The following is a 24724-nucleotide window of genomic DNA, read 5'->3' as shown; positions in this document are numbered from 1 at the left end:
GTGTCGTTCCTGGTGCTAATTCTATAGCGAACTCTATTTCCCGGTCAGGTGGTAATCCTGGTAAGTTCTCTGGAAATACATCCTCGAATTCGTTTACTACGGGTATGTCCTGTATATTAGGGACTTCCTTCTTGGTATCTACCACATAAGCCAAATAGGCCTCGTTACCTTTCCTTAACAATCTTTTTGCCTGTAGCATGGTTAGAAATTTCTGGTTCGGTCGTTGACCTTTAAACACTACTTCTTTTTCATTCTGCACTCTTATCTTTACTCTCTTATGTTCACAATTTATTTGCGCTCGTTACTGGATAACCAATCCATTCCTAAGATTACATCAAATTTTCCTAATGCGAATGGGATTAGGTCAACCTCGAAGACCTTCCCTTCTAAGTTCAACTTGCACTTAGGGTGTACTTGATTTACAGGAATTATTTCTTTGTTTGTTATTTTTACTTGCAATATCTCACATAAGGGTATTGAATTAAGTTTTAACTTTTTAGCAAAATATTGAGATATAAAAGATTTGGTTGCTCCAGAGTCAAATAGGACATTTGCATGTTTGGAATTTAACAAAAAGGTACCTGCTATCACATCAGTGTTTCGAACAGCATCTTGAACAGTCATGTTGAAGGTCCTAGCAGCTGGGGGTCGGTTGGACGCAGCTCTGCTCATACCTGAGACTGGGGGCTTCATTATTGGGCAATCCTTCCTCATATGTCCTACTTTCCCATATTGGAAACAAGTCTTGCTATATTGGGGACAGTTGTTGGCAAGGTGTCCGGGTTGGTCGCACCTGTAACATTTCAGAGGGGCTCTCACCTGGTTGCATATCCCAAGGTGTCTTCTCTTACAGGTCTGGCACTCTGGTATTGGGGCGCGGGATTGGCTATGAAATGTGGCCCTAGATTGTCCACTGCTATGGATAACGCTCTCACTCGGGGCCTTTCTGAATTCGGGGCCTCGTGCAGGTTGGGACACTGCTCCCCTGACGAACTTGCTTGGAAGGCTCCTGTTCCCGGTTCCTATTCCTTGGCTTCCTTTTCCTATTTTCCTTCTCCTTCACACTCTGCTCACTGCCAGCTTCAACAATCGAGGCTTTCTGCACTAAGGTGGCATAGTGTGTCAGCTCTAATACTGCCACTCAGTTTTGGATCCATTATTTCAGACCAAGCTGAAACCTTCGTGCTTTATTCTCTTCGGTATTCACAAATTCAGGCAAAAATCTCGACAACTCAGTAAATTTGGCCTCATATTCTGCTACAGTCATCTTATCCTATTTCAACTCCAGAAACTTAATCTCCATCTGGGTCTCCATAAACCTAGGGAAATACTTGTCTAAGAACAGTCGGGTAAATCTATCCCATGGAATCACATCATCGGTCTCTATGTTTCGTTTGGACTCCCACCAGTAGTTAGCTTCTCCTTTCAGCATGTAAGATGCGAAAATGGTCTTGTGTCGTTCCTCAACACTTAGTATCTCGAAGGACTTTTCTATTTCTTTGAGCCAGGCCCGTGCTTCAACAGGGTCGGCAGATCCTAGAAACTCTGGGGGTTTGAGAGATTTGAAGGCCCTAAAGGCAGTAGCTGCAGTCTGTTGGGCAACATGTGGCTGTGGTAGAATAGGCTGTTGGTTCAGATTTGCTCTTAGTAGTTCCATTAATTCATTCATGGGATTACCTCCCTGATGGGTATCCTCATCCTCTTCTTCTACATATTCTTCCTCATCATATTCATTATAGTCTAAGTCATATTCACTTTCCTCATTCACTACTGGGTCAGGTTCACTCCATTGTTGGTTAATAGATTCTGCGGGCTATGCCCTGGTTCCTCTTCTACGGGGTGGCATTGTCCTAATATTGGAAATTGGTCAACATGGTTGTAATTATAACAGTTGGATTATTTTATTCATATGTAAGCATGTCATTTCTTATCTAACATGTTTCCATAAAGTGCAATAATATGGACATCAATTTCTTGATGACTACTTAAATATGTATTTCATAAGGTCACCCACTTATATCTTGGGGAACAAAACAACTAGCTGAGTTCATACATGCCTGATTATAATACATCACTACTAGTCCTGAATACTGAAATGAAAATACATAAGTCGTGTACCCTGAAGGGCTAGGAACGCTATCTACTACTAGCTATCCTATCAAAATTGGTGACAAGTCACCCAACCTTCTTCAGTCACTAGTCCCTCAGTCACTATCACTGCGAGTGAAGTCACGCACCCTCCTCATCGCTCCTGCCAACATCAGCTCTGCATCAACTACCGGGATGTATCCTCCAACCGCTCTCATCCTCATCTGAACCCTGGTACGGAGCTCGATCCCATCGATCTCTCTGCGGGCTATGGCTGGGGAAGCAGCTCTAAAATCCCCTGGGTATCCTAGTCGGGTGGCTCTCTCAGCTGTCAGTGCCTGGCGTAACTCCACAATGCGAGCAGATGCTGCAGTGATCTCAGTGTTAAGCTGACCCACTATCCATTCGTGTACGGCTACATGCATGGTCGTCGGTGGTGGTAGAGGTGAATCTGGGTCGCTAGAGGATATGTCATAAACCTCATGGATCTGTGCACGTATCGCCTCCTCCTCATCATCATCAGTATAGGGCATAGGGCTCTGAATCCCTGGGGTGGTATAGGAGAACGAATAGTCGGGTGAGGGTACATCTCTACATCCCTCCAGACTACGCCATTAGCTATGGGGACAGGAAGGTTAGTCTCCTCCTCTAGGACATCCTCAGTAGGGTCATCATCTGAATCATCAATAGGTGGGCTCTCTGGCTCAGGAATAGGGTCACGCTCAGGGACCATGACATCATCAACAGGATCAATCTTCCTTCTAGGCTCCACTGGTACCTGACACAATAGGCAAGATGTTACTAACTTAGAGTTGGAATTCCCTTGACGGTAAAATTGTCAAGACTACCCGTGTAGCCTGACGACGAACTCAACTTGAGCTCTAATTAATTATTTTATTTTTCCTATATCTACGTATTTTATATCCTAAAGTTTCCAAGATTTGATAACCTAAGGCTCTGATACCATTTCTATGGCGCCCCAAAACCCGGGGTCAGGAATCTCGGAGGCCACACCATATAAACTGTTACAACCATACAACTCACACTACAATATATAAATACTCACGCTTCACGACCCCACGCTTATCATACACACACACTTACAGGTTATTGTCTTGGAAACGAACCATCATATTTAGAGTACTTTCAACCATCAAGTGATAATTATTACAACTCAAAAGTAATTTAGTCTTCCCGGGGAGTAACCTTTAAGTAAAGCTAGTCCTCCGGCCAAATATATGTTTCTTGTTTATTATCTTACATAAGTCATACTTATAAATAAGCCGAACTAAAACAACTGAAAACTAATCCAGCTTATTCGAACTACCTGTGGTACAACACCAAACAATCTACGGAACATCTGACCATTTCCTACCCGTTTCCTGGCTGTGGTTCTCATGGAAGGCATCTTGATTCATTGTTGTGTTGTGTCAATTTAAGAAAACAAGTGTGAGCTATAATGCTCAGCATAATAATGTACAGTATGAAATTGATTGTATGATAACATCATATATGATAATTATGTTTTATTCAAAAATAGTTTTCCTTGGTGATACACACCTTCTTATGAAAATAATTCTTTAAGGGATTTTATTATCCAGCGAATACCTTAATAGTAATCCCAGCACCTAGGCTTGGGTTACGGTATTGCATCACAATTCCAATTGGAAGAATTTGGACATCCGTTGGAGCCACCGCATACGATGATCAGTCGTACTACGATAAAAGTAACCTTTTCTACTAGTAGAGGGATGACACCTTCACATCTCGGTTATCACCCTTGCCGTATACGGGCTATGTGTCCTCATTTCGGGTATACACACACTTCGTAAATCCATAGGTACATATTGTACCGTCTTCTACGGTACCAGTGGTCTATCCAATACATGAAGTACTTGGATCTTACCCCTCCCTTGTCCTTTAGGAAATCCTATCATATCTCGAGAACTCGAACCACATCGAAGTTCCTCCAAGCGTTTTGCTTGTTGATAGGCATAGCTTTACTGTATATATATATATGTACTTCCGAAAGTTTCGGAGGAAGTACTAAGGATGTGAGTTGACCGTTGTCAACAGATAATTAAATAAGGGGAAAAAGTTTCTCTTTGAAACTATATTCGATATATTAAATAAGTCGGAGTAACATTCTTCGACGATCTGAAATTACTCGAATGATTTTCCGAAATCAGAAAGTATGTTTTAAATCGGATCTATGATTTTTAAATGAAAAGTAAACCCTTTAATAAATAATAATTAATTAAATGATAATCGATAAATAATTAAACCTCGAATGAGTTTACTCTTTAAAAGAGTATTTAAATAATATTCCTCAACTAGTTTATGTTTACGCAATTAATAATCTTTAATGATTAATCCAGTTTGAAATAAATAATTGTTGGGGTATACTACTCCCATGATAAAAGAATAAGTATATAGTATTTATTATTCGAACAATAAAATATAGTTGAGGGAATATGATCGTTGGGAAATCGTTTTAATAAAAGTTCGAGGTGTTTTAATGTTTCGTAAGTGGACGTTAAGTCCCTTTTAAAACGTACTACTATGGACTTATAACCGTCCTATAATATCACTGGAATGATTCCGGGTTTTATCTTAAATCCCGACCGAGTCTCGGTCTTATATAATACGTCACGCTTAAAGCAGAATAACATTTCACGATATATTATCGTACAACATCGCTACATTATGCGAAAATTCAACAACTATGTATCATGGCAAACATGGTATTTATGCAATGATAATAAAACAATCCTTTCACAACACAATAGTAAATGGAGTTCGATTCGTAAACTTTCCTGGGTATCTTGAGGTGGAGGATGCTCTAGGTTCTGCTCGGAAATCTATAACCATAAACACAATTCACTTTGTTAGGTCCCGTTCTAATTTACGGCGACTCGCACTCATGTGCTACTTATTATGCACCCTCTCAACTTATACTACCCTTTTTATTCCTTTAATTCATTATTCACATTATGGTCGCTTCATTTTTCTAAGTATCTTAGGTTTATTCTCATTATCGTCGTCGGCTGCGCTTATGGATTCTTACGGTTTCTACTCGCGCGGTCTCGGCTCCGATATTTTTATAAAATTGAAAAATCATTATTTTGACTTGAAATTTTTATGGAAGTTAGGAAACTTAATATGTTACTCTCTGTAAAAATTTCATGATTTATGAACACTTTAAGTTGATCCTTTATATTTTCAAAGTTCGTGATTTGTAGCAGTTTTTGTCGCGTAAATCACTTTTACTAAAACGACCATAACTTTTGATCCGTAAATTGGAATCAAGTGATTCAAGCGCCTAAACGATCCTTATAATATTGTCTCTTGAGTTTTCATAAAGGATCTTATTTTAGTAAATTACAGTTTAAAACTTCGGGACTTTCTGCAGAAACTTAAAGTTACAATTTGTCGGTTTTAACGGAGTTACGTTTACGATCGGGGTTTCGTTTACACCCTAACTCTTAACACAACCACCAACAATCATCATTTCATCATCAACACACAAAATCCTGTCAAGAACATCATGTTCTTGAGGAAACAACAATCAACCTTAAATCTACTTAGCTTAAACACCAAGATTTCATCAATACCACTCATTGAACTAGGTTTACTACCACATACTAAATGGATCTTAAAATGAATCTTAAATAAAGTTGGGCCAAAGATTTTTACCTTTCTTGAAATCTTGAGATGTGTTCTTGAGGATGGTTGAGGCTTAGAAGTGCTTGGTATGATTTTCGGAACCTAAAACCACCATTAAAATCAAGAAACCAAAGAGAGGTTACTATTCATACTATTCACTAGTGACTTTCTTGATTTTATTTCATCCATCAAACCTTGATAAAAAGAGATGAAAGAATTTTCTTACCTTAGTTTAATTGCTAGGAAGCTTGAAAATTAATTGGATGATTTTACCATGGCTAGAACTTGAGTTTTGATTTTGGATTTCTCTATTTTTTTCAAGGGGCCGAATGGAAGGTTGAAGAAGGGGGGTATTTATACTTGCTTCTCTTGGTTGCTTCTCTTGGTTGCTTCTCTTGGTTTCTTCTCTAGGTTGCTTCTAGGAAATGGGGTGTGATATCTTCCACTTGATTTTTATTCTCCTAGGTTGAATCCTAGGTTTATTCTTGTTGCAAATCTTGGGGACAAAATCTAAGTAGCTTGCTAGGTTACAAGCTAACTACATGGGTTAGCTTCCTTAACACACTATTTTGCTAGCTAGCTTGATCATCCTATAGTTAGCTCATTATTTGATAAAGTAACCATGGTTACTTTCTTACCATGGTTTAGGTAGTGCGTTACGTTTATTTAATCGTTTACGCGTTCGCTCGGTCGCTTAAACGTTTTCGTAATACTTATTCGTAAATGGTTCACGGCGTAATTCCTTTAGTATTTATTCCTTATATTTTTAATTATCATACTTGAATATAAATCTGTAGGGTTTTAATCTCATAATTATATTGTGATCCCTGTAATCCTCGATGGGTCATAAATACGATCGTTTTTCAAAGTTCGTTTTCTTCGAAAACTAATAGCGTTTACATATACTCATTTGGTACGTATAACCGTAATATCAACTCCGAAACTCATTTTCTCATGTACTACATAGTGTGGGCTCAAAAGTTTTTCCCGTCCTTCAGGGTTACTATTCATTAAACGTTTTACAAGGTCTCAAAATTTCGAGTTATTACAGCTGCAATCAGGAATGCTCTTACTCAATTTGCTCAGGAATCAGGAGAATCTTTGTATGAGGCTTGGGAGCGCTACAAGGAGATGCTTAGGAAGTGTCTTCATCATGGCATGCCTAATTAGATGATCATCAATTGCTTTTATAGTAGTTTGGGAGCGCAGTCCAGACCCATGCTCGATGTAGCATCAGGTGGAGCATTATGGGCTAAGAGCTATGATGAAGCGTATGAGCTAATTGAATTGATGGCGGCTAATAAATATCGATACCCAACTCAGAGACTACCTTAAGTCAAGGTAGCAGGAATTCTGGAGGTGGATACAGCTACGACTATAGTTGCTCAACTAAAGGCGTTAACGATGAAAATGGATTCTTTGGATAACTATGGAGTTAATCAGATCACTAGTGTCTGTGAGCTTTGTGCAAGAGCGCATGAGATTGAGCAATGTGCTATATGTAGTGAACCAGCTCAGTTTGTGAGCAGCTTTCAGAGGTTGCAACAACTAGTTCCTGCCACTTATCATCCTAACAACCGCAAGCATCTTAACTTCAGTTGGAGCAATAATCATAATGCGGTACAACAGCCTTATCAGCAGTTTGGAGCAAAGCAATTCAACCCTCATGGTTTTCAACAACAGTATACACCAAGACAACAACTCCAACTTCAACGACAACCGCATGGAAGTGCCGGATAATCTACTAATGAAAAATCTGAATTGGAGGAGTTGAGGCTTATTTGCAAAAGCCAAGCGGTTTCTATCAAGACTCTGGAGAATCAAATAGGGCAAATTGCCAATGCTTTGTTGAACCGTCAACCAGGAACTCTTCCTAGTGATACAAAAGCTAATCCAGGCAAAAGGGATATCAAGGAGCAATTGAAGGCAATCATCTTGAGATTTGGAAAGGTTGCGAGCCCCCAAATGCAGCAATATGAAGATTATGAATACTCTGTCCAGAATGCAGGTGCATCTGCACCTTTGCCAATTCCAGAAAATAAGATTGTAGCTAAAAAAAGTTGTACAGAAGGATGCAGAGGTGAAATCGAAGAAGAAGTCTGTTGAAAGCAATTCTCCTGAGGGTAATACAGGAGATAAACAGGTCTACCCACCTCCGCCATATCCTAAAAGACTTCAGAAGCAGAAGTTCGATAAGAAATTTTCCAAGTTTTTGGAGGTTTTCAAGAAGTTGCACATTAACATACATTTTGCTGAATCTCTAGAACAGATGCCGATCTATGCTAAGTTCATGAAGGGTATTCTATCTCGGAAGCTAAAACTTAAGGAGTTGAAAACCGTTGCTCTAACGGAAGAGTGTAGTGCTATGCTGCAACATAAACTACCTCCTAAGCTTAAAGATCTGGGAAGCTTCACAATACCTTGCACCATGGGTAATCTGTCATTCGACAAGTGTTTGTGTGACTTGGGAGCTAGCATCTATCTAGTGCCCTTGTCCGTTTTCAAGAAACTTGGACTACCTGATCCATAACCTGTGAACATGTCTTTGTAACTGGATGACCGTTCCATCACTTATCCGTGAGGAGTAGTGGAGGATTTATTAGTTAAGGTGGATAAATTCATCTTCCCTGCTGATTTCGTCATTCTAGGCTTTGAAGAGGATAAGAAGATTCCCATTATCTCGGGAATACCATTCTTAGCTACAGGCCGAACTCTAATCGATGTGCAAAAAGGTGAACTAACCATGAGAGTTCAATGTCAGGATGTCACGTTTAATATCTTTAAAACAATAAAATTCCCCACTGATGAAGAGGAGTGCTTTAAAGTGGAGTTGGTCATCTTCATAGTGACTTTAGAGCTTGATCACTTGCTAAGGACTAACGCCTTAGAAAGAGCCTTAACGAGGGATTTTGAAAGTGAAGATAAAGAAGAGGAAGAGCACATGCAGTATTTGAATGCATTCCAATGGAAGAGGAAGTTGGGCTTTCCGTTCGAGTCTCTTGGATTGGAAGAGCTGAAAAATTCACCGAAGTGTCTCAAGCCATCTATTGAAGAAGCTCCTACACTTGAGCTCAAACCACTGCATGATCACTTGAGGTATGCATTTTTAGGTGATGAATCTACTTTGCCTATTATTATTGCATCTGATCTTTTAGGAAGTGATGAAGACAAGCTCTTGAGAATTCTGAGAGAGTTTAAATCAGCAATTGGATGGACTATAGCAGATATCAAGGGAATCAACCCTTCTTATTGCATGCATAAAATTCTGCTTGACGAAGGAAGCAAGCCAACTGTAGAGCAACAAAGGAGGCTAAATCCTATCATGAAGGAGGTTGTGAAGAAAGAAATTCTTAAATGACTAGATGTAGGAATCATTTATCCTATATCTAACAGTTCGTGGGTGAGTCCGGTGCAGTGTGTGCCTAAGAAACAAGGCATTACAGTTGTAGCGAATGAGAAGAATGAGCTCATCCCTACTCGGACAGTTATATGATGGAGAATATGCATGGATTATCGAAAGCTGGATAAATCCACAAGGAAAGATCACTTCCCGCTTTCATTCATTTATCAGATGCTTGACAGGTTGGCTGGTCATGAGTACTATTATCTTCTGGATGGATATTCGGGAATAAACAGATTTGCATTGCTCCAGAAGATCAAAAGAAGACCACGTTTACTTGTCCATTTAGCACTTTTGCTTTTCGTCGAGTCTCTTTCGGAGTTTATGATACACCTGCTACTTTTCAGAGATGCATGATGCCATTTTCTCAGATACAATTGGCACTAATGTGAAGGTGTTCATGGATGAATTTTCCGTGTTCGGGACTTTTTATGACGAATGCTTGCATAATCTTAGTTTGGTGGTGAAAAGATGTGTTGAGACCAATCAGGTGCTCAACTGGGAAAAATACCACTTCATGGTGTAACAGGGTATCATTCTTGGGCATAAGGTATCTCACAAGGGTCTTAAAGTGTATAATGTGACGGCCTCAACCCCGGGGTCTAGAGTTTACGTCATCAACAACCACCAAAAGATAAACAATTCAATAATAGGATATAAATACGACCCCGTTATCAAGATCTTTGCCAGGTTTAAGTATGATTTAGGTTACAACTAACGTAAACCAACTTACAACAATCATCTCGACACAGCTAACTTAACACAGCTACTCAACAGATCACCCTTGGTCCAACACAACCAGCTCAGAGGAGTCTGACACAAAGGGAACTGGAACCCTGCCCTGACTACCACGGAAGAATCTTCTAGGCATCTGCAATATATATAAAACATTCTGCACGGGTGAGCAATTACTTGCTTAGCAGTATCGCTATATGAATAACAATAAAACAGTTTACAATAAAACAGTGATATGAACAGAGATTATAGCTCGCTTACAAAACATGTAAAACATTCATAAACTGGATACTCAAAACTAGCATGATTTCAACAAAACAAACGTAGTAGTGTGCTGTGTACAAATACCAGAGTTTAATTCTAGCATGCCATTTTCATTTCCAAATCCACTATATGACTTACTTATTCCGTTACGAGAATCACAAAGCCAAATCAGATACTTACGGATATGTGAAGACATCTGATCAGGCTATCAACACCGGACAGCTCCCACTTCCATCCTATATACCTGTTCCGGAACTTAGAGACTAGCTAGGTCTCTGACCTATTGGACTAATCGGTTTTATATTGCGCGCAACCGAATTAGCCTCTTACGCCACCTCAATAGGCCTACTCTGGCCCCAATGTATCCCATATCTGACCGTTTTATCCAGTTTTCAAAACACTTGTACCTATCTCATTTTCCAAAACCATTTATTTTACCAAAACACATATAAAATCCATTTTGCAAATCATTTCATTCGAGATAGATACCTTTCGAAGTTACTTTTCCCCAAAACAATTTGAAAATAGTGATTTATAACTACAGGGGATACGTAACTTAAAACATTTGTATTCCATTACCAAAATAAAACATTTAGATATTCATACGTACTGAACCATAAAAGAATGGTCAGGGGTACTTGCCTTGCAGAGCGTTACAACTATCTCTGATTGACCTTGAACCGATTCGGGACACTCAGTTTTATCGCTTTACTATTTGACTATCCTGGATCCGACTTCAACGCCCAGGTCCTTCGATTGGGAACCTCGCCGCGCTCGTCGACTGATCACTAGGTTATCTTAGTTCGATATCAATCCTTGAGTGCTTCGACTAGAACCTACAGAGCTGAAATACCCTACGTTAGACGTCTAGGTATGCTTGACATATCCTCGATACCAATTCTACCCAACGATACTGAAACCCGACTCGTAATTATGTAGATTATAATAACACACACAATAATTAAGGTTCACATTCTCGAAAATCGGTTCAGTGTTCGCTTCCAGAAAATATGTATACTAGTTATTTTACGAAATTAGGGTTATTGGTTTTGGCAAAACAATTTACCACTACATACAATCAGGTTCCGCACATAATATATGTATATACTTATTTATACTCGCTCGACGTTCCGATAATTACAGGGTATGTCCCGAAGTTTCGAATTTAATTTCCAAAAATTCGGGCAGCACCTCCTCTGTTTATCGGCCTACCCGTCGAACAATAATCGACGTCAATCAATCACACAACAATTCACAACTAATCAATTCAATCCAGCAAACAGGCAACCAATCCAACTTCACATTTCCAATAATCCCGAAAGTATTATTTAACTACTACTTTTTATTTCAAATCATAATATGTGAACTAAATTATTTATTTTAAAATATTAGGACTCGGAATAATTCATCACGGTCCACCGTCCGCTCGTAAAAAGTCATCGCGGACGGGGACAAAATTTCGCGGGTACCCGATTAATTTTCAGGTTTCCAACGCGAAATTCTGCCGATAAAGAATTAAATAAATTTTCCGCACGAAGATTACATCACGAATATTAGTCAAATTGATTCCTGCAGAACATAAAATAATTAAGAAAACCATGATCGACTGCGTGTAATGACACGCCAAAAACCACCGCACCACAGCATGAAACAATCGGAAAAATAAAGAAAGCAGAACAGTAACAGCAAGCTAACCCACACCACTCAGACTGTATATATACATACATATAAACACAGTCATACATACACAACAACAGTAGTACCCAATCGCAACCCCACGCCCACACGCCACCATAACCCGCCGGAGAGCAAGGCAGGCGGTGACGGGCACAGGAGGGACAGACGGGAGGATTATTATAGAGGAAACGGGCCTGGAAAATCAAGCAGCCACCAGAGAAATGGGCGGCGAACTCGCCGGAGAAGGAGGGAAACAGGGCAAACCCAGAACAGTAAACAACGAGAGAGATGAGAGGGTGAAGAGAGAGTGAGAAAGAAATGGGGAGATAAAGATAAAAATTGAGAGACAATTCTGCTGCAGACACGTGTCTGAATTTACATATACGTGTCAAATTTTATAAACTGGAATAACACGTATACAACCGATTAATTGGGCTTTTCTGGTTCGTTTTCTCTTAATTTGACGAACCAATTGCGCGAGAGGATATACCAAAAAATTTCCCCAAACACTTTTAAATTTCTCGACATAATCAACTATTAATAAAATAAAGTTTTAGAAATTTTTAAAACATTTCTAAACCAAAACTTATATCCGCATTCTACAGTTAGCGAACCGAACTGCACCTAGAACAATTACATAAAATCACGAAAGTGGTCTTAAAATGTTATAAATATCTCGAAGTTAATAAAAACATAAATTTCTTAATTTTAAAATAATTTATGAAACACAATTTATACCCGCTTTTAACAATTAAACGAATCAACGCGCGGGTGAAATTAATCCCAGAAATTTCCAAAATAATTTAAAAATTCTCGGAATATTCCAAACTTAAATAAATATGAGTTTCATAATTTTTTGAAGAATTCTAGAATTAAATATGGATTTTACAAATAAATGCACTCTGAAAATCATACAGGGCTAAATAATTAATAAAATATAAATTTTAAAATTTTATAAAATCCCAAAAATAATTATTGTAATTATGAAATCATAAAAACAATTTTAGAGACATTCCAAATATTTATGCAAATAAATTTGTACTAAATTCACTTTTAAAAGTGAACACGATTCAGTACAACTCATTAATTAACTACACGAACCACCTTGGGCCATAATTCACACACATAGATAAAAGTAAAACAACGCATAGTTGACAGAAGCTATACACATATTTTATTCATTTAATAATTCCATAATTATGTATTTAAATAATACAGAAATACACGAGTCGTTATAGATAAGGCCAAGGTGAGGGTCATTAAAAAACTTCCTCCTCTAATCTCAGTTAAAGGGGTCCGCAGTTTTCTTGGTCATGCGAGTTTTTATCGGCGATTCATCAAAGATTTCTAAAAAATCTCTAAGCCTTTGTGCAATTTGCTGGAAAAGGATGTCCCCTTCAAATTCGATGTAGAATGTCTAGCTGCTTTTGAAAGCTTGAAAAAGAGTTTGACTACAATGCCTGTTATTACTGCACCTGATTGGAATGAGCCCTTGAGATGATGTGTGATGCTAGTGACTATGCAGTTGTAGCAGTTCCTGGACAGAGGAAGCAGAACATATTTAATGTGGTTTACTATGCTAGTAAGACCCTTAATGGTGCTCAGCTACATTACACTACTACAGAGAAGGAGTTGCTGGAATTTGTCTATGGTTTTGAGAAATTTCGATCTTATTTGATTGGGAAAAAGGTGATAGTTTACACAGATCATGCTGCTATTCAATATCTGGTCTCGAAGAAAGATTCAAAACCTCGCTTGATTCGATGGATTCTCTTACTACAGGAATTCGAGCTAGAAATCAAGGATCGGAAAGGTACAGAGAATCAGGTAGCATATCATCTCTCACGATTGGAAGATCAAGGAAAAGCTTCACAGGACAAGACGTTGATCAATAAATCTTTTCCCGATGAGCAACTTTTTGGGGTGCAAGAAGAAGAGCCATGGTTTGCAGATATTGTGAACTATCTGGTTAGTAATGTTATTCCCCCAGAGCTTTTTTATGCTCAAATGAAGAAGTTTCTACATGAGGTGAAGTGGTATCGATGGGTTGAGATGTTCTTGTTTAGACAGGGAGCTGACTAGATTATAAGATGATGCATTCCGTATAGTGAGACGGAGGGAATCTTGCGCGACTGTCATTCTACTGTGTATGGTGGACATTATGGTGGAGAGAAGACAACTGCTCGTATCCGTTAAGTAGAATTCTTCCGTCCTACTTTTTTTAAGGATGCTCATCGGTTCGTTTAGAGATGTGATCACTGCCAACGAGTTGGTATTATATCCAAGAGAGACGAGATGCCTCTTAATGTGATGCTCGAAGTTGAGATTTTTGATGTTTGGGGAATCGACTTCATGGGGCCATTTGTCTCGTCCAGCAATAATCAATACATTTTGTTGACGGTTGATTATGTGTCTTAGTGGGTCGAGGTTAAAGCTTTGCCAACCAATGATGCTAAGGTAGTGATTAACTTCCTTCATAAGCAGATATTCATGCGTTTTGGCACTCCGAGAGTCATAATCAGTGATGAGGGATCGCATTTCTGCAGTCGCAAGTTCACTGTATTGATGGAAAAGTATCACATGAATCATCGTGTTGCCATAGCTTACCATACTCAAACTAATGGGCAAGCTGAAGTTTCTAATCGAGGATTAAAGGTATCTTGGAGAAGGTGGTGAGTCCATCAAGAAAAGATTGGTCTTTGAAGCTAGATGAAGCTGTTTGGGTATATAGAACAGCATTCAAGACTCCTCTTGGTATGTCTCCTTTCCAGTTGGTGTATAGGAAGGCGTGTCATTTGCCTGCGGAGTTAGAGCATAAAGCATAATGGGCTTTGAAGAAGTTAAATCTTGACATGGAAGCTGCTAGAGAGAAAAGAATGCTTCAACTAAATGAGCTCGAGGAGTTTCAACTACAGGATTATGAGAATAACAAAGTGTACAAGCAGAAAGTTAAGAGATGGCATGATAGGAGATTAGTGCGCAAGTCTTTTGTGCCCGGTTAGAAGGTTCTATTGTACAACTCTCATCTCCGACTTTTTCCGGGAAAGCTTAAGTCGAGGTGGTCAGGGCCATTCACGGTCAAAACTGTGTTTCCACACGGAGCTGTGTCGATTTTTGATACGCATCAGATCAAGCGTTCAAGGTAAATGGGAAGAGATTGAAGCATTACTATGGAGATACGGCGAACCGTGAGGTGGTTAGCGCCGTTCTTTTGATAACTTGAGTTCTACGATTCACGTCATGCTAACGACGTTAACCAAGCACTTCGTGGGAGGCAACCCATGACTTGTTGTATCTTAGTATGATGAAAAAAAGCAGAAAAAAAATCATTTTTTCTAGAAGCACGGAGGGCCCGCGTCAGAAGCGGGGCGGCCACGCGGAATTGGCAGAATCACGGCGCACCCACGCGGGAGAGCGGAGCGGCCGTATGGCATGTGTTGAAGAAGAAAAAAAAGAAAAAACTGAAAAATCAAAACAAAAACAAACCCTACCCGAATTTTACCCTATTCATACCCTAATTCTTATTCCTAAACACTTCTAACCAAAACCTATATCTATCATATATACATACATCATATATACCAATCTCTCACATATCTTTCACTTTCAAAACCCTAGCTTCTCCTATACACTATATACACACAAAATCTCTATTACTCTTGCAATGGCACCCAAAAGATCAAGAATCGAGGTTAGTAGTAGCTCTAGTCCCTCATCTACCGAGGATTTGAGTACTAGTGGAGCGACAAATAGATTTTCTTCTCTGGAGGCCCAGGCTGAGTTCGCGAGATTGATGTCCAAATCAATTTCTAAGGAGAGGGGTTTCTTACCCACTGCGAGAGATGAAAAGCTTTTGGAGATGGTTACAAAGTTGGGTTGGCAGACTTTCTGTGAGGTTCTTGCTGTTGTCCCGATGAGCATCATGTGGGAGTTCTAGGCGAATGCTAGAGCGGACATGAATGGGTTTTCTGTGGTTCGTGGGTTGATGGTGGATTATCATCCCACGGCTATTCGTCGGGTCATTAATCAACCCGCGAGAAGGTCGACGCAATAGGACTGGGTGAACAAGTCTAAGGATGAATTTGATCTTGATTATATTGTGGCTGAGTTGTGTGTTCCGGGAACACAGTGGAAGTGCAAGAAGGGAACGAATGAGCCGCTCACTTTTTCGGCTGCATGCATAAATAGGTATGCTCGGGCTTCGAATGTTATTATGTGTGCCAATAGTATGCCTTCTTCGTATCAGGATGATGTTCTTGTTGATCATGCTATTCCATTTTTGGGGATCTTGAATGAGGAGTATGAGGATCTCGGCCATGTGATATATCAGAATATGCTACGGTTTATGCAAAGCAGGACATCGGGGGAGATTCCTCATGGCTCTATTGTAACGAAGCTTTATATTTCGATTGGTGTTCATTGGCTCGAGTTGGTGCAGTTACAGATACCGAGCGCTCCTATTGGTAGCTCGACAATCTCAGTCATGCAGGAATGGTATGGTGAAAAGGCTGATGAGAAGGGTTTGGGTAAACTTATGATAACTTGCCCGGTGGCCATCCAGTTGATCAGACTTATGCTGGTGGTTCTTCTCCGGCTAGGCGTGTAGCTTAGAGAGCCGTTCTTGGAGAGGCTAGTTCTTTGCGTGTTCAGTAGGAGGCAGGGGATGGTTCTGGGCTTGGCGATGCGCAGTTCAGGAGATTGGCCAGACGTATGGATGCAATACACGACATGCACAGTCATTTTGTGGCTGACTTGACACAGGCTTTGGGCACTGCTTTCTGAGCCACTGGTGTTGAGGTTGATTGGCCGGTTTTTGGTGCTGATTTTGCGTATCCGCCACTTGATACTCCACCCGAGGAGGGTGATCTTTCTAACGACTAGGTATGCCTGAAATCCTTATTATTACCTTCAATGAGGACATTACAAATTTTAAGTTTGGGGGTGATAATGTAAGGATTAGTTTATGTATGTCCATATAGATTCATATAGATTCATGTTGCATGTTTAGTTGTATTTCATTAATATTTTTGCATGATTGTTCATATAGGACATATTTGTTTGTGTTTTTATGTGAGTTTATATAGTTGCATGTGCATGATGATCCCTTAGGTTGAGCTATTTCTATCTGATAAGTTGATGTTAATTTGAGTGTAGTGATGACGAATAGAGGGTTGTTTAAGTCTTAATGAATTGAATTGCATGCCAGAAACAATTTTTTTCACAAAGTCTTATAGGATTTCTTTTGAGCTAGATCATGATTATATTCTTTTATTTGTTGAGATTTAATCACTTGTTTATATCTAGAATTTTTGGTATTCTCTTAATGACAAAAGAACACTCAATTTTTAATTTGGAGAAAAGCTAGAATTTCATTGCTAGTTGTGAATAAGGCTAGGCGTCAAATGGCTAGTAGCCAGCTCATATTTTTATGAGTAGTCTAGGGTTGAATGAGATGGAGCAAAACGCACTCATTCAGAAATTGTTGAAAAGAAAAAAGAAAAGAAAAAAGAGAAAAAAAGAGAAAAGAGAAAAAACATATGCTAAGGCTTTGACAGACTGGGATCTGCTAACCTAACGCTCGCTACATGGGTATTATTGCATAAGTCTTTTGGGACCTCATTCATTGCACGGTCAAATAAACATCTTTGTTATGTGTTCAATAATAGCATGAATCCTTGTATAACTCTAGTAGAAAGGAGGTTTTGTGAGTCATTATGCGTTTAACGTCTATTCCGTTTATAAACTTGTGATTGTTTTGATGAAAGATAAGTTATGGTTATTGATCTAGTGTCAAAAGTATATCTGTTAAGCATCCCACACACACACGTTTCTGGTTTGTGAGTTAGTTTATGGGGTTTATTCGAACTCTGTTAAAAGTCATTGTATTCTTAGAGGCAATAGCTTGTTGGTTGGTTATAGTTATTCTGAGGAGATCGATTGCATTGTCATTTAGTTGCATTCATGCATTAGTTTGTTTTGTAGTTTTTGAGTCTGTTTATGCTTGAGGACAAGCATCGATTCAAGTTTTGGGGTGTGGTAAGTGGATTTTATATCTACTTGGAACGCTTTATTTCAGGATTAAGTTGGTGTTTTGGACTCAAGTATCTGGTATTTTTGATGTGTTTTTGTGTTTTTGTATTGCAAGCATTAGTTGGATGAAGAAAGAAGCTTTTCAAGGAAATATGCTGAAAAGAAGTCAGATTCTGAAGTCAAGACCATTCTCAAGCTGAAGAGCATCTCTATAGCTTCGCGTGGACTGTTGAATCAACAAATTCTGACGAGCGGAACTCAAATTACAGCCAAAATAACAAATTGCAGAAGTCCAAGTTCAGAGGCACGGCGCGCCCGCGCGGGAAGCGGGGCGGCCGCGCCAGTTTTCCAAAATGTGTGCGCGCCCGCGCGAGAAGCGTGGCGGCCGCGCGGGGTTCCTGGCCCAGAATCCTGTTTTGAGTACGATTTTGAGATTTTGCGAGCCCAGGTCCACCAGAAGCCTATATATATCTATAATTATTCGTTTTTAATAACATGGAGCGAAGGGAGAACAATACGAAGACCTAGAGAGCACAAGACGGCTATGAAGAAGAAGACTTTTGTATTCTTCAATATAGTTGATACTTTGGATGCTTGTTTTCGATTTGTCTTTGAACCCTAGTACTCTTATATTGTTTATTATCCCATTTTCATTGGAACCCATGGTGATGATGAGTTCGATTATGAACTAATCGTTGTCATGAGGTTCTAACGGATTTATCTATGGATTCAATAGTTATTTGTTTTATAATTCTTAGTGTGTGGTGATTTATGATTTCCTAGTTTGGTTGTGCTTATTCGTCTTTGATGCGTAGCTAACATCTATGATTGTTTGTTAATCTCTATTGAAGCGACAATGAATATAGAGGCTTAGAACTTGCCATGCTAGCATAGGTTAATGTATGAATTGACATGCATAATTCGTGGGTAACTTTAACCATAATATTCACCCTATTCACCCTATGTAATCACGATAGATAACTTGCTCTTAAACCATTATGTTTTCAATCTTTATATGCATATGGGGACTAAGCATAATTGGTGTCTATTCAACTTCTATCTTAATTGCGGATGTTTGATAGTAGGGTATACATATAACAAAAGTTAGCGTATACTAATTTCGTGTTACCTGCTTAGTTGTCATCACCATCACATGCTAGGGTTAAAACATAACTTTGATTGAAGTATATAATGAAGTTAAAATCCCATGTTTATTCTCATATATGTAATTCAATCTTTATTCTCTTAGTTAATGTTATTTAGTATAATCTCTTAGTTATATCAAAACTCAATTTGTTATTTGTCTTAGCATTGAACGATAACCATACATTGTTATATAAGTGCATAATCTAAAATTAACCTAAACCAGTCCCTCTTGGAACGAACTTGACTTATATCCTATACTACTTGTGATCGCGTACGCTTACATGTATATTCGCGTTTGAATTATAGCGAACAGTATATGAGAAGTATTTCGAAATCTCCAGTTTGTTCTATAGAGAAGTGACATCTCGATAAGTATAATGACTTATCGAGATCTCTGAGTTCTCAATAGGTATACTTGACTTGTCGAGGTCTCTAGATCCTTACATGTGAAATGACTTGTCGATATATCTGAGATCTTTACATACAGGAATGACGTTTTGATATCTCTGAGGTCTCTATATACACATTTTGACTTGTCGATATCTCTAAGAATATGAGAAATTGACTTGTCGATATCTCCAATTCTTCACATCTTCATTTTGACTTGTCGATATCGCTGAGTTCACTACATGCAGAAAGGACTTGTCAATATCTCCAGTTCTATACATCTTTATTTGACTTGTCGATATCTCTGAGACTTCTCTATAAGCCATTTTGGACTTCTCGATAAGTCATTTGTGACTTCTCGAATGGCTTCTCTATATAACTTGATATGTGACTTGTCAATATCTTGACTTAGAACATTTTTCATAGAACAGTTTTATTCAACTCCAAGCTTCTACACTTTTCTCTGAGGCATGATCATGGCTTGATCTTCTTCTAGAGTTTATTCTTTAGCTTGAGTTTGTTCACAAAAAAATCCTCCAGTTTAAACTTCTAACCTTTTTACAGACTCAAGAAATACAATACATAATACAAAATTGATTATCAAACAACTAAATATTAGGGTTATCAATTTGAATTAATCTTGTTATTATACAGGCATGTCCTGCACAACAATCTCCCCCAAATTTGTGAGAAGATTGCTTATCATAAATTCATTCCTGATAACAAGACTAACCCCAAGCTAAAATCAATTACATAAAAATTGATAGATTGATAAATACAATGAGTAACTGTTGAGGTAACCAACTTTGAACCTTGAAAATATGCCAACTTGAATTTTTAGAAAATGTCCATCCTTAGATATTCTATTCAGCCCCCTTGCCTTGAGTTCATTTAATCTTTGCTCAAACATCTCTATCTCCCTGGAATACTACCTTTCCATTTCCTCCTTTTCAGCCTTTATCTTAGCATGTCTTTCATTCCTTTCTCTCAGTCTTTCAGACATCACAACCTTCCATATACTTGTACTTGTATCCTTGTCCTTCATCAAGCTAACCACCCTCTTCAATTCTGTGGTTGAGAATGTTTCCATTACTTCCCTGCTAAGAAAAATGAAAGAGCCATCCAAATAGTAAATTCTTACTTCTGACACAGAGACAACCCAAACTTTGACTATTTCTTAAGATAGTTGTTAAGAGTAGTCATCATCTGTTATGCTCATATTTAGAGATAGAAAATCATCTTGATTGAAGCAGCTCCAGATGACAACAACATCAGCTTAGATTTTTTTAGGTTTTCTCCCAACAGTCTTGAAGTGAGTTTTGGTTGGAGGCTTGAATGAAGGTAGGTTTGTGGTTTTCTTTAGTATGACTTGGCTGGATCTGATTGGTATTTTGAGTAAGGTGTTCGCGGTTTATTTGAGTAGGAATTTAGGCTTTTGAAGTTGGATCGGTTGAGAGTCTATTTGGCTTGGCTTGGGGGTTTGAGTAGGTTTGATTTGTGACACTTTTGCTTCCTTGACATTTTGTTTCTTTGACTCCCCTTCACCACCTTTCCTACTTTTCTTTCCATATTTCCTCTCTTTTTTCCCTTTTCTCTTCTCATACACATTTCTGCCTGTTACTTTAGAAGATTGACTTGGATTTGAGCCAGAAGATTTGTGTTCATCCTTTTTCTGCTCATCATCATCCAAATCATCTTTGGTGTTGAATTGAGTTTTTGGTAACAAGTTATAAACATTTCTTAAGTATCTTCCCAATATCTTTATCATATCTTCATCTTCTATAGTCTTGATCCTTTTGTGCTTCAAGTCAGCTTCTATTATCATGATCAACCTCAAATTCTCCATGACACATTGCTTTGGAATCATTAAATGTTTGCATTTTTTGGTTGATTAATAGATGTAGGTCACTCCCTTGCTAGGTTGGAGATATGCTTCTGGAAAAACAACTATTTGAGCCTTTTTGAATTCATTTAGCAAGAGAGTGTCCTCTGAAATCACCATGTTGACTTTGTTGATTAGGATGTCCAGCTCAGATTGCAATATTCAGGATATATCGTGTAAATATTTTTATCAATAAATAATTATTATGTGATTATTACGGGAATTTTTGGTGAATTATCTGATAATTGGTATTGATGTTTATATGTGATAAAATTTTAGTATTTTAATTTTTATATGTTCAAGATAAAGTATAGATAATTGCGATATTTTTTCAAGTAATTTATATATTGTTATATGATTTTATAAAGGATTTATAGATTTAATAAATTATTTTCCCGAGTAATTATAAACTATATTGTATAGCTGGGAACCGTCCAACTTCAACCGTTTTCACAACCCGAAAGTCTCGGGAAAACTCCTTCCTAACCTAATTTGATTATTCTGAGCATTTTTCATATTTTGATTTTTTCGATACGGAGTACAATTTTACCTGTGCGGATCACAGCGTAAAATTTTTGATACGACATCCGTTTCAGTAAATGGATAAAACCCGTATTCTCGAGAGACGGGATATTTTGATCAAACTATTACATTATCTTCTCGTAGGTTGTATAATAAGAAGTCCGATTTTGATAATTATCTTAAACTGGTACCAAATTGGATCGTTTTTATTGTTACTTAGCGGCTACGTAATCTATTTTCGTATCTGATATGATCCAGCGGGGTACTAATATTCCGTAAATATAAATAGCCTTTATTTTATTTTATTTTATACGGATAATCATATACAAATAGTTAAATTATACAGTTTATAGAGAAAAACTCGAATATTCATCGTGTTCTTCAAAATCAAACCTAAAAAAAAGGCGTTATCGAAATCAAAATTAAGTGTATGATTAACCAAATCAAATCATGTGAAAAGTACTTTCAGATTCTATAATCAATTTCACTGCAGAAATCAAAGGTATTTTCATATATATTTTAATTCGAATTTAATTATGATTAAAATATGAATTTTTATTTTGATGTTGTTTGTGTGATTTGATAATTGTATCTTGTAGATAATTTTATCCTGATCATTTTGATATATTATATGTTGAATTTGGAGTTCAATAACATATAGAAAATTGAGTTTGATTCTCGAATTAATAAAATTAGGGTTTTATATAGTATGAATGTTCTTAATTGATTTTTGGGCGTTTTTGATTAAGGGTTATTAGTTTAAATTGATTACACCAATGAATAGATCGTTGAAAAATGAATCGATTGATGTATGTGAGTTAAACGGAGGATAACTGTAGAAGCTCGTCGGAAAATCGAAGGAAACGACGTCGAAAAGTTTCGATCAATTTTCCGGTCAAACCACACATTATTTGAGCAAATCGATTCTACAGATATGTTCCTGGAGGTTTGTAGATGATTCCCTGTTAATTTGGCTTGTTTCTGGGTTGATTTTGAGTCGTCGAAAAAGCTCGGGGGTCCCAATTAATGGAAACTGACCTTCGGCGGCTCACCGGAGAAGACAACCGGGGGGAACAATTGCAATTCGACCCCTGGTAGTTTGCCATATTTACAAATTATATATTCATGTTTTAAAACTTTACAAAAAATATATTTCTATTTATATATATTTTCAGAAAATTGTTTTTAATTATTTAAAATTCCAAAAATTCGTTATTTTTAATTCTGAAAATTATGTTCAATTCATAAATAAATCTAAATTATTTAATTAATTAATTTTAGTTGATAATTAATTATTTAAGTAGTCAATTAATTTAAATATTAATTGATTAATTGATTTAATTAGTTATTAATTAATTTTAATTGATAATTTAATTAGATCTAATTAATTCTTTTGATTTAAAAATTCCGAAAAAAAGTTTTGAGCTTTAAAATATTATTTTAAATTATTTTCAAGGATCTAGAATTATTATTAAATTATTTTAAAGTCAGATTCGGGTATTCGAACTTTGTAATTATTTATAAAATGATTCGTTGACCCGTTTTAATTCCGAAAAATGTTCCAAAATTCGTATTAAATACCTGGAAAATCATTTTAATCCCAGATCTTCTTTGAAAAATTATTTTAATCGAATACCTTATGTGCTATGTGTTATATGTGATCTAATGGATTTGTGATCGGTTTATGTGTATACTATTTGACGATTTTTATCGTAACTTTCAATCCGTAAGTCGGATTTGGGTGAAACGAATGGTAGATAAAAGCTTGTAACGAATAGAATGAGATGAGAATAAGTATTGATAAATACTTGTGATGTCTAACAGAGGAAGCAAGATGTATTAAGGGAAAGCAAGTGGTTAGTGAGTGAGAATCAATAGACGAGTACAAGTAAAGTGAAAGCGGATTGAAATAAGGCAATTACTTCCGAACTTTCTTAATATATGTTGATAAGTATCTCAATAGTTCTTGTTTCTATTGCAAGTGCTTTGAAGTAATTAACCCTAAACCCTGATTCTTCTTATTGATCTTTGAGCCGTAAACTTTATTCTTTGTAAACCATTGATTGTTAAACCTCATATAGAATACTACTCCACAAATATATATATATATATATATATATATCATAGGAAAATCGCTGAAATGGAATTGCTTAACATACGAACCTTCATATCTTGTACAATAGAATACCAATCCTCGTAACCATTAAACCTTTTGTCTTCTACTTTCTGATTTTTTCCCTGGGTGGGAGCCAATCTTTATATTTACATATGTTATACTTTAATGGTGTTATGAATCACCCTATGTTTTGAGATAAATGTTGTTCATAATTCTGCTTATTGATTTACATTGTTTATCATCTTGATATTATAGAATTGGATTGTTTTTAAATGTGGACCAGATTCGTGGTCAGATAACATTCGTGGTCATATTAGGCCAATGTGTGCCTTAGATCCAGTATTTAGAACAGAGTTGTTTTCCTTGCTCAGGGTTAGTGCGTGACTGATCAGCAGCCTAACCTTGGTTTTTAAAATAAAAGTGAATATCCAATTCTATTCATTGATTATTAAGAAACTTGATGCCTTATATCATTTCAATTGATCATGTTTAATCTTAGTATTGTCATTATGACTTGCTGAGCTTGTTAGCTCACTCTTACAAATTTGTTTATGTTATTTTCCAGTTAAAAAAGGAAACTAGTGGTAGCGAGGATCGCCAGACAAGTGTACGAGCTGGGTTTTCAGGTTGAAATGGAATAAACTAGCAGAGTATGTTTGTCTTAGTTTGAGTTGAAAGTTTATAAGAATGTTATTTCCAGTTGTAAGTTGAACTAATTTGGGATTAGGTACGTTTGTAATATAAGTAAGGTGGTGGCTTGTGTGCGTACTTTAACCTGTTGCTATCCGTGGTTATGCTTAATAAGGTTATT

At 37.4% G+C, this 24724-nt stretch overlaps 1 non-coding gene across 1 annotated transcript; it reads right to left on the bottom strand.

Moving 5' to 3' along the window:
• Positions 1–6807: 6807 nt before the first annotated feature.
• On the bottom strand, positions 6808–6914 carry LOC141723130 (small nucleolar RNA R71). The gene has a single exon (XR_012576121.1). It is a non-coding gene; the product is annotated as a small nucleolar RNA R71 (small nucleolar RNA).
• Between the last annotated feature and the right edge of the window lie 17810 nt (positions 6915–24724).

This window comes from Apium graveolens, chromosome 4, assembly GCF_009905375.1.
Source record: "Apium graveolens cultivar Ventura chromosome 4, ASM990537v1, whole genome shotgun sequence".
NCBI lineage: Eukaryota > Viridiplantae > Streptophyta > Magnoliopsida > Apiales > Apiaceae > Apium > Apium graveolens.
This window is presented reverse-complemented; position numbering and strand designations above follow the sequence as displayed.